General features: G+C 42.7%; 1 pseudogene; it reads left to right on the top strand.

Annotated features, from left to right (window-relative positions):
- Nucleotides 1-1,162: 1,162 nt before the first annotated feature.
- Nucleotides 1,163-1,280, top strand: LOC126164332 (5S ribosomal RNA; annotated as a pseudogene).
- The last annotated feature ends 15,236 nt before the right edge of the window (nucleotides 1,281-16,516 follow it).

Raw genomic sequence — 16,516 nt, forward strand, 5'->3', positions numbered from 1 at the left:
GGACTTAACATCTATGGTCATCAGTCCCCTAGAACGTAGAACTACTTAAACCTAACTAACCTAAGCACATCACATAACACCCAGTCACCATTCAGTGACACTTCAAATTGCCAGTATGACAGGGGCCAACGTTTGTCGTTAGGAACACATCCGCAGGAGATGTGATACTGGACGCTCTACAGTGCTGTCGTTCGCCACCACGCAAAGTCCGCACTGCTGTCGGGCTCTCTGCGAGAAGTTCCGCTCGTTGTCGACCAGCCTGGGTAATCACGTTAGCTGCCGAAGTGGTGGCCTAACGGTAGGTGCTGACCCTATAACGTCTGCGCTCGTTGGCGTAATTGTTGCTTCCTCACCGTAATGTTTGGTGGTATCATTTCGTCACTCTCTGTACATAAAGGTAAAAGTATCATAACCTACTATTAGCTAAAAGTACAGTGGCGAAGTTTGTGAACGAAACCTGATACATGTACAGGGTAAATGCGCATCTTTCAAGTCACTGAATACGCTTTATAATGGAAACGGGCAGTAGGAGCGCGGAAAAATACAAATCATGCTTGTTATCTACATCTGTACCCTGGTAGTCATTTTACGGTGTGTGCAGGAGGGTACTATCACTTTCCTCTTGTTCCGTTACTGTCGAGAATGGTTCGTGGGAAGATAGACTGCTGGTAAGCCTCCGGGTGAGCTCGAATTCCTCTGATTTTACCCTCATGGTCCTCTCGCGAGATATACGTAGGAGGAAGCCAGATATTGGTTGACCCTTCTAGGAACGTGCGGCCGCAGAATTTTAACAGCAAATCACGCCGTCATGTAGAATGCATTTCTTGCAGGGTCGGCCCGTTCAGTTGACAGCGCATCTCCCTGACATTTCGCGCTTACTAAATGAACCTGTGTCGAAACGCGCTGCTGTACTTTGAACCTCTGTTTCCACTGCCAATTTTGCCTGGTACTGATCCCAGGCTGACGAGCAATATTCAAGTACTGGTCGAACAAGTGTTTTGTGAGTTATCTCCATTGTTGATGGGCTACATTTCCCGAGGATTCTTCCAATGAATCTCAGTCTTGTAACTGCCTTGCCAGCCATTGGTTTTATGTGATCGTTCCAATTCACATCGCACCGTATGCAAACACATAGATTTTTATGGAAGTAACTGCTTCCAGTGGCAACGGCCTTGCCACAGTGGATACACCGGTTCCCGTCAGATCACCGAAGTTAAGCGCTGTTCGGCGTGGCCGGCACCTGGATGGGTGACCATCCGAGCTGCCACGCGCTGTTGCCATTTTTCGGGGTGCACTCAGCCTCGTGCTACCAATTGAGGAGCTACTCGACCGAATAGCAGCGGCTCCGGTCAAAGAAAACCACCATAACGACCGGGAGAACGGTGTGCTGACCACACACCCCTCCTATCCGCATCCTCATTGAGGATGACACGGCGGTCGGATGGTCCCGATGGGCCACTTGTGGCCTGAAGTCGGTGTGCATCTGCATCATCATCATCAACTGCTTTCAGTGATGGTTCTGCAAACGTGTAACAGAATGGACAGTTATGGATCTTCCTTCTTATTTGTATTTATACGGAATATTCGTTTATGTCGAGGAGCAATTTCCAATTCTTGCACCAACCGCCGATATTCTACAGTTTTTCGCCATGTCATTACAATTTTCCACACGATCGTCTTTTTCGAATCTTATGCTGATTGCTACAGAGTAGATCTCTAGTCTCCAGAAAAGTCATTATACTCTAACGTAATGCGTGTTCCAAAATTCTACAAATGATCCACGTTAGAGATATAGGTCTATAGTTCTGCCCATCTGTTCGACGTCCCTTCTAGGAAACGGGGATAACCTGTACCCTCTTCCAATCTTTTGGAAAGCTATGCTCTTCTAGAGACCTACGGTTCAGCGCTGCAAGAAGGGGGAGGGGGGTGGGGGCAAGTTCCTTCGCGTACTCTGTTTAAAATCGAACTGGTATTCCATCAGGTCCAGTGGCCTATCCTCTTTTAAGCGATTTTAATTATTTTTCTATCCCTCTGTCATGTATTTCCATATCTAACATTTTGTCACCTGTGCGACAATCTAGAGAAGGAACTACAGTGCAGTCTTCCTCTGTGGAACAGCTTTGGAAAAAGACATTTGGTATTTCGGCCTTTAGTCTGTCATCCTTCTCCGCTGGATGTCTACTGGTGTTCGTCCTTCAGCACCCAAGAAAATAATAACAGCAAGCCAGTCTTGTTTGGACGCATTTGGTAATAACGTCGACATATTTCACATTCCCGCATTTATCTCACTCGCGTCGGAAAGGTACCAATGCCACACTAAGCCCTTCGGTGCTAATATACCAGCGTCAGAGTTACGTTACGTGGCATATACGCGGCAACAACGCCATCAAACTGAAATCTTTTTATCGTCCCTTATAGATTTGCAGGAAAGTGGGGGTCGACTGTAAGGTGTTGCTAGAACTATTCGTGAACACGATACGAGATCCGAAGTCAGCAGTAGTCAAATTATGCACTTTCTGTGGATGGTACTGGTGTAGCAGCATTTCCTGTAGTAGTTTGCCAAACATTCATTTCACGTACGACTGATCAAGTGCTGACTGCAGGTGCCTCGTTGATTCGACCAAGCACTGCACCTGCTAAGTCAGTAGTCCGTGTCAGTGTAGTTCGTCGTCCACCTTGGTCGTTGTAGTGTGGTGCGAATTGCTCTATTTCACTAAATCGTTAGAATGGTCCTCCAAACATGGTGAGAGCCACATGTCTTCTACGCGGATATTTTCGTCCTCGACAACGTTTCCACTTCTCAGCTGCTCCCATTTGCTTGAGAATACAGAAAGATTGTGTGTGCAAGTTCCGTCACTGTGTACAACCCCATTTGGTTAGGCCTTATGAGGTAATGGGCGAGATGTGGCGCCATGAAAATATTCTAAGTTCAGAGTTAGCTCGTTAGCAAGTGCGTGATGCTGCACAATGGCCGGACCACGTGGTCCATCGAGCACCTGGCTGGGAATTCCATGGTGACGGTGTGGCGATGGAGGAGGCACGCCAGGAGTGCCAAAGATGGCGGAATTTGTGAAACCATCACGGCAGACATTTCACAGTTCGTATAGAAATTAATAGTTGCCATATGAATCATGATACCTCAAAAGGAAGCATGTACGTTACCATTATTTGCACAACAATTCTGATGGTGTAAACAGATTTTCAATATATTTATTAATTTAAAGTTTAGTAACTGACTGTAAATTATACAAGTAACACCCAGTAACGAATTTCCTACATATAAACGGGTTTTCCGATTTCGTTGATCTACATATCTTTAGAAACCTATGAATTACAGACATGTAAGTTGAATAGTACATGAGTTATTGGAGGTCAAAGTGGCTGATTACTACTAATCACGTCAGGCCATAAGTACTCCACAGTGACACGAAAAAACGGTACCAGCATGCTTATAAATACATTTATTCGTCTACGTCTTTGTTTATATCCGATATATACTATTCATGAAGAAATTGGTTAAATATTTACTGTGTTTTAGAAATCACAGAGACATTAGGCTACTGGCCTACCTTTTGTTCTATTCCTATTTAATTTTTTTATGTATCTAATAATGTGTGTTAGAGCGTGTTTATGGTCCAGCCGCAGGAATATTTATTTAATTTCAGGTTATTTAAATGTAAATCCAGTATTTCCAAGGTGTTTCAATATGTTTGTGAGTGTATGTTGGCTTGGAGACATGGACGGAGGGCTCTAGCCAATCACAGTGCTCGTTAATGGTGAGACTGTATGGAAGTGGTGGAGGAGGATCGTTTCGATAGAGGACACAGAGTGGGCAGTTCTGGACAGTACGGCACAGGACACGGGAGTGAGTGCTGGACGCAGACTGTACAGCGCGACGGACGCACAGTCGGCGGAAAAACTTGGACAGTGGAGCAGTTTGCGCGTGATCGCGGAGGATAGAAATATTTTGGAGTGCCGACCTGTGCTCTTGTGTGATTTCCGTGGATTCTGCAGTGAAGACATAGTATGCGTTCAGAAGTGAATATCTCGTGAGCTATGTTGTTGTTCATAACTAATTACATGAAGTATTAATCTATTGTTTCCCTCTTATTCAACTTACATTTTATTTAACTGCTGGACCATCGACACCAATAAGTGTGTTGCAGAAATATACCGCAGTCCCAAAAGTACTACTACTGTCGTACTAATCCTTTAAGTCGTTAAGATAGTACCTGCAGATTGTATTTAATTGCAATCATTCATTCATAAATTTCTATATTAATTCGCAAATTGCCGAGTGATAGGAACCTTCGACCATTCGATTCATGTTTGTATTCATATTGTATACTGTAGACTCTGCAGTATTCGGCTTGTAATGAGGCAACTACGTATCCCAGCCCCTAGACGACGAAACCAGCCAAAACTTTTAATATTTCAACTCTGAATCAGAGGGTGTCTAGCTAAGGGCTACACCATCTCATCATCATCATTCATTTTATATTTGAAAGCCCGCAGCCCGATCGACGTTAGTACTTAAAACGTAGACACAGACTACAGTCTTCCATAGTAGGACTGCTCATGTCAGTACACAGTACGCCATCTGCATTGGATGAGTTACTATCCCAACCCTTACATCTAAGTGCTCGTCGGGATTGTCTACCCTACAGCCGTACCAACAACGACTACCAGATTCTACTGTCAGACGTATCATAACGATTTTCGGTTACAATTTCCAACTCGGTGAGTTTCCGGATTCTTATATCCTATTGATACATTTACCATGGAGAAGAAATAAAAACTTTGAGGTTCGCCGATGACATTGTAATTCTGTCAGAGAGAGCAAAGGACTTGGAAGAGCAGTTGAACGGAATGGAGAGTGTCTTGAAAGGAGGATATAAGATGAACATCAACAAATGCGAAACGAGGATAATGGAATGTAATCGTATTAAATGCTGAGGGAATTAGATTAGGAAATTAGACACTTAAAGTAGTAAAGGAGTTTTGTTATTTTGGGAGCAAAAAAACTGATAATGGTCGAAGTAGAGAAGATATAAAATGTAGACTGGCAATGGCAAGGAAAGCGTTTCTGATGAAGAGAAATTTGTTAACATCGAGTATAGATTTAAGTGTCAGGAAATCGTTTCTGGAAGTATTCGTATGGAGTGTAGCCATGTACGGAAGTGAAACATGAACGATAAATACTTTGGACAGGAAGAGAATAGAAGCTTTCGAAATATGGTGCTACAGAAGAACGCTGAAGATTAGATGGATAGATCACATAACTAATGAGGAAGTATTGAATAGAATTGGGGAGAAGAGGAGTTTGTGGCACAACTTGACGAGAAGAAGGGACAGGTTGGTAGGACATGTTCTGAGGCATCAAGGGATCACAAATTTAGCATTGGAGGGCAGGGTGGAGGGTAAAAATCGCAGAGGGAGACCAAGACATGAATACACTAAGCAGATTCAGAAGGATGTAGGTTGCAGTAGGTACTGGGAGATGAAGAAACTTGCACAGGATAGGGTAGCATGGAGAGCTGCATCAAACCAGTCTCAGGACTGAAGACCACAACAACAACAAACCTTGTCTATCATCCCTAAAAGTTTGTTACATCAACACGGGATCACCCCATAGGGTAGTTGCAACGCTGGAAAATTGTAGCGTATTAGAGAAAGACCTGCAGAGGAATTATCACTTGGCACAGGTACAGAGTGTCAACATAAACACGTGTCCAATTTTGAGCATAAATAGACGAAAAGACCTGTTATTGTGTGGCTACACTTCCGTATGGTCAATGGAAGCAGTCACCCCCATTTTGTGCCTGAGAGTATCTGTATGCAGTTATATAATGTGGAACAATAGCATGAAACTACGAAATAGTCAGAAAGGCACAAACACGACTGAAATTCTTTAATAGTATCCTCACGTAGTCCAGTCCCGCGGAAATAGCTCACGAAACCGCCGTTCCATCCGTAACTGAGTAATATATCTACGTCTTCAGACATATTCCTCAAGCCATCTTGCGGTGCATGGCAGAGGGTTGCCTCTACCACTAGTAGCCATTCCCTTTCCTGTTCCACTTGCAAATAGAGCGATAGACAAACGATTGGCCATATGCCTCCGTATGAGCCCTAATTTCCTACATCTTACCTTAGTGGTCGTCACGCGGAATGTGTGTCTTAGCGGCAGTAGAATACCTTCCTGCAGTTTCTCTAAATTTTCTGAGTAGTGTTCCTCGAAAGCAACGTCGCCTTCCCTCCAGGGGTTCGCCTTTTAATTCCCGAACCATCTCCGTAGCACTTGTGTGCTGTTCGAACCTACCGGTAACAAATCTAGAAGCCCGCCTCTGAATTGCTTCGACGTTTTCCTTTAATCCGATCTGGTACAGACTTTAAACAGCCGACCAATACTCTACAATATGTCACACTAGCATCCTATGAGTGGTCTCCTTTACAGATGAACCGCACTTTCTCAAAATTCTCCCAATAAACCGAACTCGACCATTCGCCTTCTCTATCACAGTCGTTACATGCTCGTTCCACTTATATCGCTTTGCAACGTTACGTCCAGTTATTTAAACGACATGACTGTGTTAAGCAGTACATCACTCATGGCGTATCCGAACATTACCGGTTTGTTTTTCTTACTCAACTACCGGCCGTTGTAGCCGAGCGGGTCTAGGGTCTTCAGCCTGGAACCGTGCGACCGTTACGGTCGCAGGTTCGAATCCTGCCTCGGGCATGGATGTGTGTGATGTCCTTAGGTTGGTTAGGTTTAAGTAGTTCTAAGTTCTAGGGGACTGATGACCTCAGATGTTAAGTCCCATAGTGCTCAGAGCGATTTGAACCATCTTACTCAACTGCATTAAGTTAGATTTTTTTACATTTACAGCTAGCTGCGATTCATCTCATCCACTAGAAATTTTGTCTAAGTCATCTTGTATCTTCCTACAGTCACACAACTTCCATACCTTACTATACACAACAACAGTACCGGGAAACAACCGCAGATTTATGCCCACCCTGTCCGCCAGATCATTTATGTATTTAGAAAATAACAGCCGTCTTATTACATTTCCCTGGGATAGTCTTGACGATCCCTTTCTCTGATGAGTACTCGCCTTCGAGGATAACATATTGGGTTCTTTTACATAAAAACCCTTCGAGCCACTCCCATATCTGCGAACCTGTTCTATATGCTCATAACACGTTAACAGTTTGCAGTGGAGCACCGTGTCAAATGCTTTGAGGAAATCGAGATATATGGGATCAGCCTGTAGCCTTTTATCCACAATTTTCAGTATATCATGTGAGAAAAGAGCACAAGCGATTATTTCTAAAATCGTCCTGATTCGTGCACATAACCATCTCGGTCTAAAGAAAATTTATTACATTCTAAATGAGATTATGGTCAAGGATTCTGCAGCAAACCGATGTTAAGGATATTGATCTGTAATTTTGATGGTCTGTTCTATTACCCTTCATATACTCAGGTGTCACCTGCTCTACTTTCTAGTCGCTTGAAACCTTGCGCTAGGCGAGAGATGCTTGATAATCTCAAGCTAAGTAAGGTGCTAGTGCTGTAGAGTACTCTTTGCAAAACTGAACTGGGGTTCGATCCGCACTTGGTGACCTATTTGTTTGCTTTAAAGTCAGTACCGCCATTAGACTGTTGTTTATTTGCAGTGTTACATTTACACTTACACGATCATGATTTAGGCTTCAAAGTGCCATTATCAATTGTTTTAAGTGTTATACAGTGCCTAAGATGGCATACTCTTAATCACTGTACAGCACTTAAAACACTTGATAATGGCACTTTGAAGCCGAAATCATTATCGTGTAAGTGTAAATGTAACACTGCAAATAAACAAGTCTAGTGGCGGTACTGACTTTAAAGAAAAATGGCTCTGAGCACTATGGGACTTAACTTCTGTGGTCATCAGTCCCCTAAAACATCGAACAACTTAAACCTACCTAACATAAGGTCATCACACACATCCATGCCCTGCCGGCCGCGGTGGTCTAGCGGTTCTGGCGCTGCAGTCCGGAACCGCGGGACTGCTACGGTCGCAGGTTCGAATCCTGCCTCGGGCATGGGTGTGTGTGATGTCCTTAGGTTAATTAGGTTTAAGTAGTTCTAAGTTCTAGGGGACTTATGACCTAAGATGTTGAGCCCCATAGTGCTCAGAGCCATTTGAACCATTTGAACCACATCCATGCCCGAGGCAGGATTCGAACCTGCGACCGTAGCGGTCGCGTGGTTCCAGACTGAAGCGCTTAGAACCGCTCGGCCACTCAGGCCGGCTTAAAGAAATATATTATGACTGTGGCCCCGCATTATGAAAAAATTATTAAAAAATTTATTAATCTATTTGTTTTCAACTCTTTCAATTCTTTCCCTTATTACTATGTGCTCCATAAGAGAGTCTGTTCGTTGATCAAATGATGGTATGTTTGCACGCTTCTCACGTGTGGACGGTTGCGAAATTTAAAACTTCTGCTTTCGTTTTGCTATCTTCACCTGCCGTATCAAACTGATCAACGCTCGTCGGTCTGTGATAGGCTCACACGTGGGATTCATGGAGAGTATGGAGAAGACGCAAAGAAAAGCTGCTCCTTTCGTCACCGGTACATTTGATAAGCTCGAAAGCGTCACTTAGGTGCTCACCCTTCTACAGCGGCAGACGCTACAAGAGTAGTTTACTGTTAAAATTACGGAAGTTTACATTCCTGGATGATTTAACCACTATGTTGCTCCTTCCAATGTATATCTTGAGAAAAGAGCACCAAGTCTTCCCAACAGTCGTTTTTCCGCACCCTGTCTGCTGCCGGAACAGGAAAGGACTGAGGTGACAGTAGCGCAGGAAGTATCCTTCGCCACACACCATAAGGTGTGTAGCGGAGTAGAGATGTAACTACGAATGTAGAAGGCGTGTGATTGCTAAATACAGTATGGCACTCTGTTTACTAGACCCTAAGAACCCTTATTTGCCTGTATTGTTTTTAGTTTCTTTTTTAAAAATTTGCTTGTTGACCTTCGGGTAAGATCGCTGGTTGATTGATGATTCACAACGCAGAAGACTGATGGTGCTAAATGACGGCTTAGACACATCATCTTGTCTCTTTGAACCGCTATTTATAGTGCAGAGGGGGGGGGGGGCGGGGGGAGATCCGCTACGGGGATAATGAAGCGTAATTTTTCACTTTCAAGGACGATGTCATTCGCGAGTCTTTTCCTGGTCAAGAGTCTTAAACAGCGAGCAAATGGCTCACAATTAGCAACAGCTGATAGTCGTGTCACACAGCAGTGACGCGACATTTTTAGCGCCTCCCCGAGTTGTGCGTCGAATCATTTAGAACGTTTACCGGTCACTGTCCTCGCAAACCTGCTGCCTGTTACCAGGGACAGAGGAACGTACGGTCATTCTCGCAGCAGTCATCTCCTCCAGGCCTCTACCCAACTTATTCCCCGCCTTAAGTCTGGACTTAGTGAGTTATCTAGCCACTTTGTTTATCTTGGAAATACTGATAAATTTTTCTCAAATAATTGATAAACTGACATATTTAAACTGTCCGTCGTGATGGGTGTAAACTAATTGCTACCACTACTACATTGCTACACTTTACATGCGTAAGTTCGATAATATCACTGTAACAATGTTTTTGAGTATGAGTACGTGGAATCGTAACTTAACGTACAGTTTGACTTTAGCATATGAACATTAACTAATCAAAAAAATGGCTCTGAGCACTATGGGACTTAACATCTGAGGTCATCAGTCCCCTAGAACTTAGAACTACTTAAACGTAACTAACCTAAGGACATCACACACATCCATGCTCGCAACAGGATTCGAACCTGCGGCCGTAGCGGTAGCGGGGTTCCAGACTGAAGCGCCTACATCCGCTCGGCCACTGCGGCCGGCCATTAACTAATCGCAAGACCGGAAGAGGTAACGGAATTTGTGACAGAAAGTCAGTAAATAATACTTGTAAATTATATACTGTAGCAATCAGTCGTCCTTTTTTCAAAAATTTTGTTACGCAGATCCATATTTCGGCTAGAAGATAGCCATTCTCAATGCTAAGAATATAAGAAGTACATAGTCAGATGATGTCATAAAAAGTTACAAGTAACGGCTTTACTCATATGGTTTGTATATTACATACCACTATGATTTTCGCTCTAAGCATGTAAGTCACTGCTGATCGGGCTTCACCCACAGTTCATTGAATTCTAACGTTTGCGGAAGGCAGGCTGTGTGGAAAACACATCGGTTGGTTACATGCGCCATCTACGTGAACTACGTATATAAAATTCAAGGGAAGTAAACCACTTCAAATTTAATAATAATAACGGACTCACTAACATGGAAATTTTATTACTTGCCGGCAAATGTGAAATAAGTCGGACTACAATGTAAAGAATTTTACTTATGCTTCATTTAATGTAAGTCTCATGCAAATTTGAAGTGGTTTACTTCCCTTGAATTTTATATACGTAGTTCATGTAGACGGTGCCACGTAACCAAGCGATGTGTTCTCCATACAGCCTGCCTTCCGCAAACAGTAGTATTCAATGAACTGTGGGTGAAGCCCAATCAACAGGGAGTTACATGTTTTGAACGAAAATAATAGTGGTGTGTAATATAGAAACCATATGAGTTAAGCCATTACTTGTAACTTTTTATGACATCATCTGACTATGTACTTCTTGTATTGTTAGCATTGAGAACGGCTAGCTTATAGCCGAAATCGATATCTGCACAATAAAATTTAAAAAAAGGACGACTGATTGCTGCAAACTATAGTTTACAAGTCAATATAACTGTCACTCAGTGCGACCGCTTTCCGAATGGAAGGTAACCTAATGAGTAATACTGTTGTATTGCGTATGCACTGACATAGTGTAAGTTCTGAATAAAAACTTTTAATATGAATAGGACAAGTCTGGTAGTCCATAAATAGATAATGACACAAAAAAGAAAACTCGAGGTAATTTTTACCGTCAGAGCTAAATTTATTCCTTATTTCAACAGATAAACTGCCACATTTTCTCTTACGATATTGCAGTGCCTGTGTTATTGTGAATACGATGCGAAGTTCTCTTGGATGTGCACGCATGTCCAAAGCAACAGGCATTGTGGTGACTACAGCCGTTATAAAATACATTAAATGAATTCACAAATGCGAAAAACAACTACTCATTGTTGACGTCATAGGGAAGTTTGGGTCTGGCTGTGAGTCGCGCACGGATAGCCAAATGGTAAGGCGGCCGCTCGCTATTAGCGGGAAATTCGGGTTCGAGTGCCGGTCCGGCACGAATTTTCACTGTCGTCTTTCCATTCTACAGCTGATGGTAGTCCTCATTCGCAATTGCGAATTCATTTAATTTATTTCATTTCCTCTTAGCCTGGCTGCTTGAATGTCCAAGGTACCATGTAGAATGAGACTGCTGTTGCAATAAAAACTAAACTGTACTGAAGATATTTTAGCGAAAAGAGTGAATTTTACTTAAACCTGAAAGGGTCCAGAAACAACAGGGTTCCACAGTGCCCAAACACCCAGAGTCCAAACAGTAAGCAGGTACAGGATCGTTGCAGCACATACGTCTTCGTCGTCTCAGTACTCGGGAAGCTAGTACATCTACATCTACATCTACCTAGACACTCTGCAAATCACATGTAAGTGCCTGGCAGAGGGTTCATCGAACCACCTTCACAATTCTCTATTATTCCAATCTCGTACAGCGCGCGGAAAGAATGAACACCTCTATCTTTCCGTACGAGCTCTGATTTCCCTTAATTTATCTTGGTGATCGTTCCTCCCTATGTAGGTCGATGTCAACAAAATATTTTCGCATTCGGAGGAGAAAGTTGGTGACTGGAATTTCGTGAAAAGATTCCGTCGCAACGAAAAACGCCTTTCTTTTGATGATGTCCAGCCCAAATCCTGTATCATTTCTGTGACACCCTCTCCCCTATTTCGCGATAATACAAAACGTGCTGCCTTTCTTTGAACTTTTTCGATGTACTCCGTCAGTCCTACCTGGTAAGGATCCCACACCGCGCAGCAGTATTCTAGAAGAGGACGGACAAGCCTAGTGTAGGCAGTCTCCTTAGTAAGTCTGTTACATTTTCTAAGTGTCCTGCCAATAAAACGCAGTCTTTGGTTAGCCTTCCCCACAACATTTTCTATGTGTTCCTTCCAATTTAAGTTGTTCGTTATTGTAATACCTAGGTATTTAGTAGAATTGACGGCTTTTAGATTAGATTGAGATATCGTGTAACCGAAGTTTAACGAGTTCCTTTCAGCAATCATGTGGGTGAACTCACACTTTTCGTTATTTAGGGTCAACTGCCACTTTTCGCATCATTCAGATATCTTTTCTAAATCGTTTTGCAGTTTCTTTTGTTCTTCTGATGACTTTATTAGTCCATAAACGACAGCGTTATCTGCAAACAACCGAAGACGGCTGCTCGGATTGTCTCCAAAATCGTTTATATAGATAAGGAACAGCAAAGGGCTTATAACCCTACCTTGGGGAACACTAGAAACCACTTCTGTTTTACTCGATGACTTTCCGTCAATTACTACGAACTGTGACCTCTCTGACAGGAAATCACAAATCCAGTCACACAACTGAGACGATATTCCATAAGCACGCAATTTCACTACGAGCCGCTTGTGTGGTACAGTGCCAAGAGCCTTCTGAAAATCCAGAAATACGAAATCGGTCTAAAATCCCTTATCAATAGCTCTCAACACTTCATATGAATAAAGAGATAGTTGTGTTTCACAGGAACGATGTTTTCTAAACCCATGTTGAATGTGTGTCAATAGACATTTTTCTTCGAGGTAATTCATAATGTTAGAACACAATATATGTTCCAAAATCCTGCTGCATATTGACGTTAACAATATGGGCCTGTAATTTACTGGACTACTCCTACTGCCTTTCTAGAATATTGGTGTGACCTTTGCAACTTTCCAGTCTTTGGGTACGGATCTTTCGTCGAGCGAACGGTTGTATATGATTGTTAAGTATGGAGCTAATGCATCAGCATACTCCGAAAGGAACCTAATTGGTATACAGTCTGGACCAGAAGACTTGCTCTTATTAAGTGATTTAAGTTGCTTCACTACTCCGAGGATATTTAATTCTAGGTTACTCATGTTGGCAGTTGTTCTCGATTTGAATTCTGAAATATTTACTTCGTCTTCTTTTGTGAAGGCATTTCGGAAGGCTGTGTAATAGTAACCTGCTTTGGCAGCACTGTCTTCGATAGTATCTACATTGCTATCGTGCAGAGAAGGCATTGATTGTTTCTTGCCGATAACATGCTTCACACACGACCAGAATCTCTTCGGATTTTCTGCCAGGTGTCGAGACAAAGTTTCGTTGTGGAAACTGTTATAAGCATCTCGCATTGAAGTCCACGCTAAATTTAGAGCTTCTTTAAAAGATCGCCAATCTTGGGGATTTTGCGTCTGTTTAAATTTGGCATGTTTGTTTCGTTGTTTCTGCAACAGTGTTCTAACCCGTTTTGTGTACCAAGGAGATCAGCTCCGTCGTTTGTTATTAATTTCAGTGCTGGTAAGAGAGTAAGTAGGGGAGGTGGGGAAACTTTCGCGATTAGACAGGAAGTGCGGGACGTTCAAATACAATGCCTAAAAAAAAAAGAAAAAGAATCATTCAGAACTGGAGTAGAAATTGAAACGAAACTTCACGGGCTGTGAGATTATGTGATGTTATTACAGTAGTTGCAAAATGAACCCAAATTTTCAAAAAACTTGTCTGCAAGAGTCCACATCTCAGTATGACGTTCCGCCAGCTTGATCCGGATCTGTGCATAGATTCCTTCCGGAAGGGTGTCATAAGGTCGTTAAATCATCTACTGAGGCAAACTGATCCACAATTGTTGTAATTTGTCCTTGGTAACCTGGATATTGGCACTGGGATGGATGTGACGTCAGAACTGGTCCCACACATGTTCTGTCGGAGGAAGATCTGGGAATCTTGCTAGGCGTGGTAGTATCTCAATATCAGGCACACAGTTCTTAGATACACATGCATTGTGTGGACGAGCATTGTCATGTTGAAAAGTGACGCCGCATTTCTGTCGCATGAAAGATAATACCCGAGGACGCAGGACGTCCGTGGCGATCGTTGTATTGCCAGAGTTCCCTCAATGACTACCAGCCTTGACATGAAGTCATAGCTGATGACTCTCCACACTACGACGCCAAGAGTAACACTGTTGTCTCTCTCCAATGGGATCTCTCCCCATCTCCACCATATACGACCACGATGGTTATCTGAGTTAGTGCAGAACTGCGATTCGTCGGTGATCACAATGCGACGACATTCATCGTCAGTACATGTTTGCCGTTACGGTACTACTCAAACTGCAGCCATTTGTGCTGTGGCGTTAACGGCACGCTCAATATGGGGCGGTAATTCCCCAGTCTACCTGTTGCTAGTCTCCAGTCAATGGTGGATAATGGTAGAGAATGTTGCACGGAGCACTTCACTTGTTCCCCGAAGGCACGTGCAGATGTGAAGGGGTTGCAACGTGTTTGGCGCACAGTATAGCTATCATCCATTTTGGTGGTAACAAGTGGTCGACCGTGACCTTGACGACGAATATTAATGTCCTCACGCTCTCATGGAGTCCAACATCAGGCCGCTGTTGCATCCGAATTTGGATATTGCACGATTCGACCAGATTGCTACAATGAGGCCCCTTTCAAATTCAATTAGGTGATGATAGCGCTGTTTCACATGAGTTGGCGGCGTCTCTATATCCTTCACAATGAATACTCGCATCTGAAGCTGTCTGCGCGACGTATAAACCCTACCACGGCCACTAAGTAGACTAAACACGAACAACACAAACGCAATCTGGTGGTCCTTCTGCTTGCAACAGAGCACTGCAATTGTAAGCATTTACATATCCGCCTAAGGTGTGTTCTTGCACAAAAAGTTAGATTGACATCTGATCATGTCTTGTCGGTGCTTCACATTTTTTGTCGGGCAGTGTGCTTAAATCGACCTGACTCCATTCTGTTTTCGTCAGAAATTTTTTATACATTGGGATAGAAGTAGATTTTGTTCTCTAAGAGGATTACTGTTAGAAGGGTATGGAAATGTTTGGATATAATGATTAAATTTAAAGTGACGTGAATGCTGTCAGTTTTAACTCACATATAATTATAATCACAAAAAAAAAATGCTTCTGCACATTTCAAGTCCTGAGGAATGATGAGAAACTTTCGAAGTTCATTAGAGATGTGGATAATGCGATAAAAAATAACACAGTAGGTGTTTCAGATGAAGAGGAGTGGAGATCGTTAAAATGGGCAGTAACACATGTTGGGGAGTCAAGTATGGTGCAACAAAAATAACTCAAAAGAAGCAGTGGGTGCAGGTGACTCCTGTGTGTAGACGTACATATACTGAGTCATCAGTCTTATGACTGGTTTGAAGCGGCCCGCCATGAATTCCTGTCTTGCGCCAGCCTCTTCGCCTCAGAGTAGAACTTGCAACCTACGTCATCAATTATTTGCTGGATCCATTCCAATCTGTCTTCTTCTACAGTTTTTACCTCCTACAGCTCCCTCTAGTACCAAGGAAATTATTCCCTGTTGTCTTAAGATATGTCCTATCATTTTCTCCCTTCTTCTTGTTAGTTTTTCCCATACATTCCTTTCCTCTCCTATTCTGCGCAGAACCTCCTCATTTCTTACCCGGAAAAAATTTAACTGAAGGGCTCTATGAGGAGGAAGATTCGTCTGATGTGATAGAAGAAGAAAGAGCAGTCACATTAGAAGAGATAGAAGATTCAGTATTAGAATCACAATTTAAAAGAACTTTGAAAGACTTAAGATCTACTAAGACAGAAGGGATTGTTTACATTCTTTCTGGATTTCTAAGCTCATTTGGCGAAGTGTGCAACAAAACCAATATTCACGTTGATGTGCAGAATCTGTGAGTTTGGCGATACACCATCCGACATGCGGAAAAGTATCATTCAGACAAAGCCGAATACTGCAAGAGCTCACAAGTGCGAGAATTATCGTACGATCAGCGTAACAGCTCAGGAAGGCATGTTGCTGACAAGAATAATTTGCAGGAAATGGAAAAAAATTGAGGGTGTGTTAGATGACGATCAGCTTTGCTTTAAAAAACGTAAAGGTGCCAGACAGGCAGTTCTAACATTGCGTTTGATAATGGAAGCTAGACTAACGAAAGACAATCTACATTCATAGGATTTATCAACTTGGAAAAAGCGTCCGAAATATCAAATGCTGCTATATATATATATATGTATATGTATATAGTGTTAAGGTATATGGAGAGACGGGTAATATACCATCTGTACAAGAGCCAAGAACGAATAATATGAGTGGAAGACCAAGAGCCAAGCGCTCAGATTTAGAAGTGTGGAAGACACGGATGTAGTTTCTCGCTCCTACCTTTCAAACTATATATCGAAGAAGCGATGATGGA

Source organism: Schistocerca cancellata, chromosome 2 (genome assembly GCF_023864275.1).
Source record: "Schistocerca cancellata isolate TAMUIC-IGC-003103 chromosome 2, iqSchCanc2.1, whole genome shotgun sequence".
Lineage (NCBI taxonomy): Eukaryota > Metazoa > Arthropoda > Insecta > Orthoptera > Acrididae > Schistocerca > Schistocerca cancellata.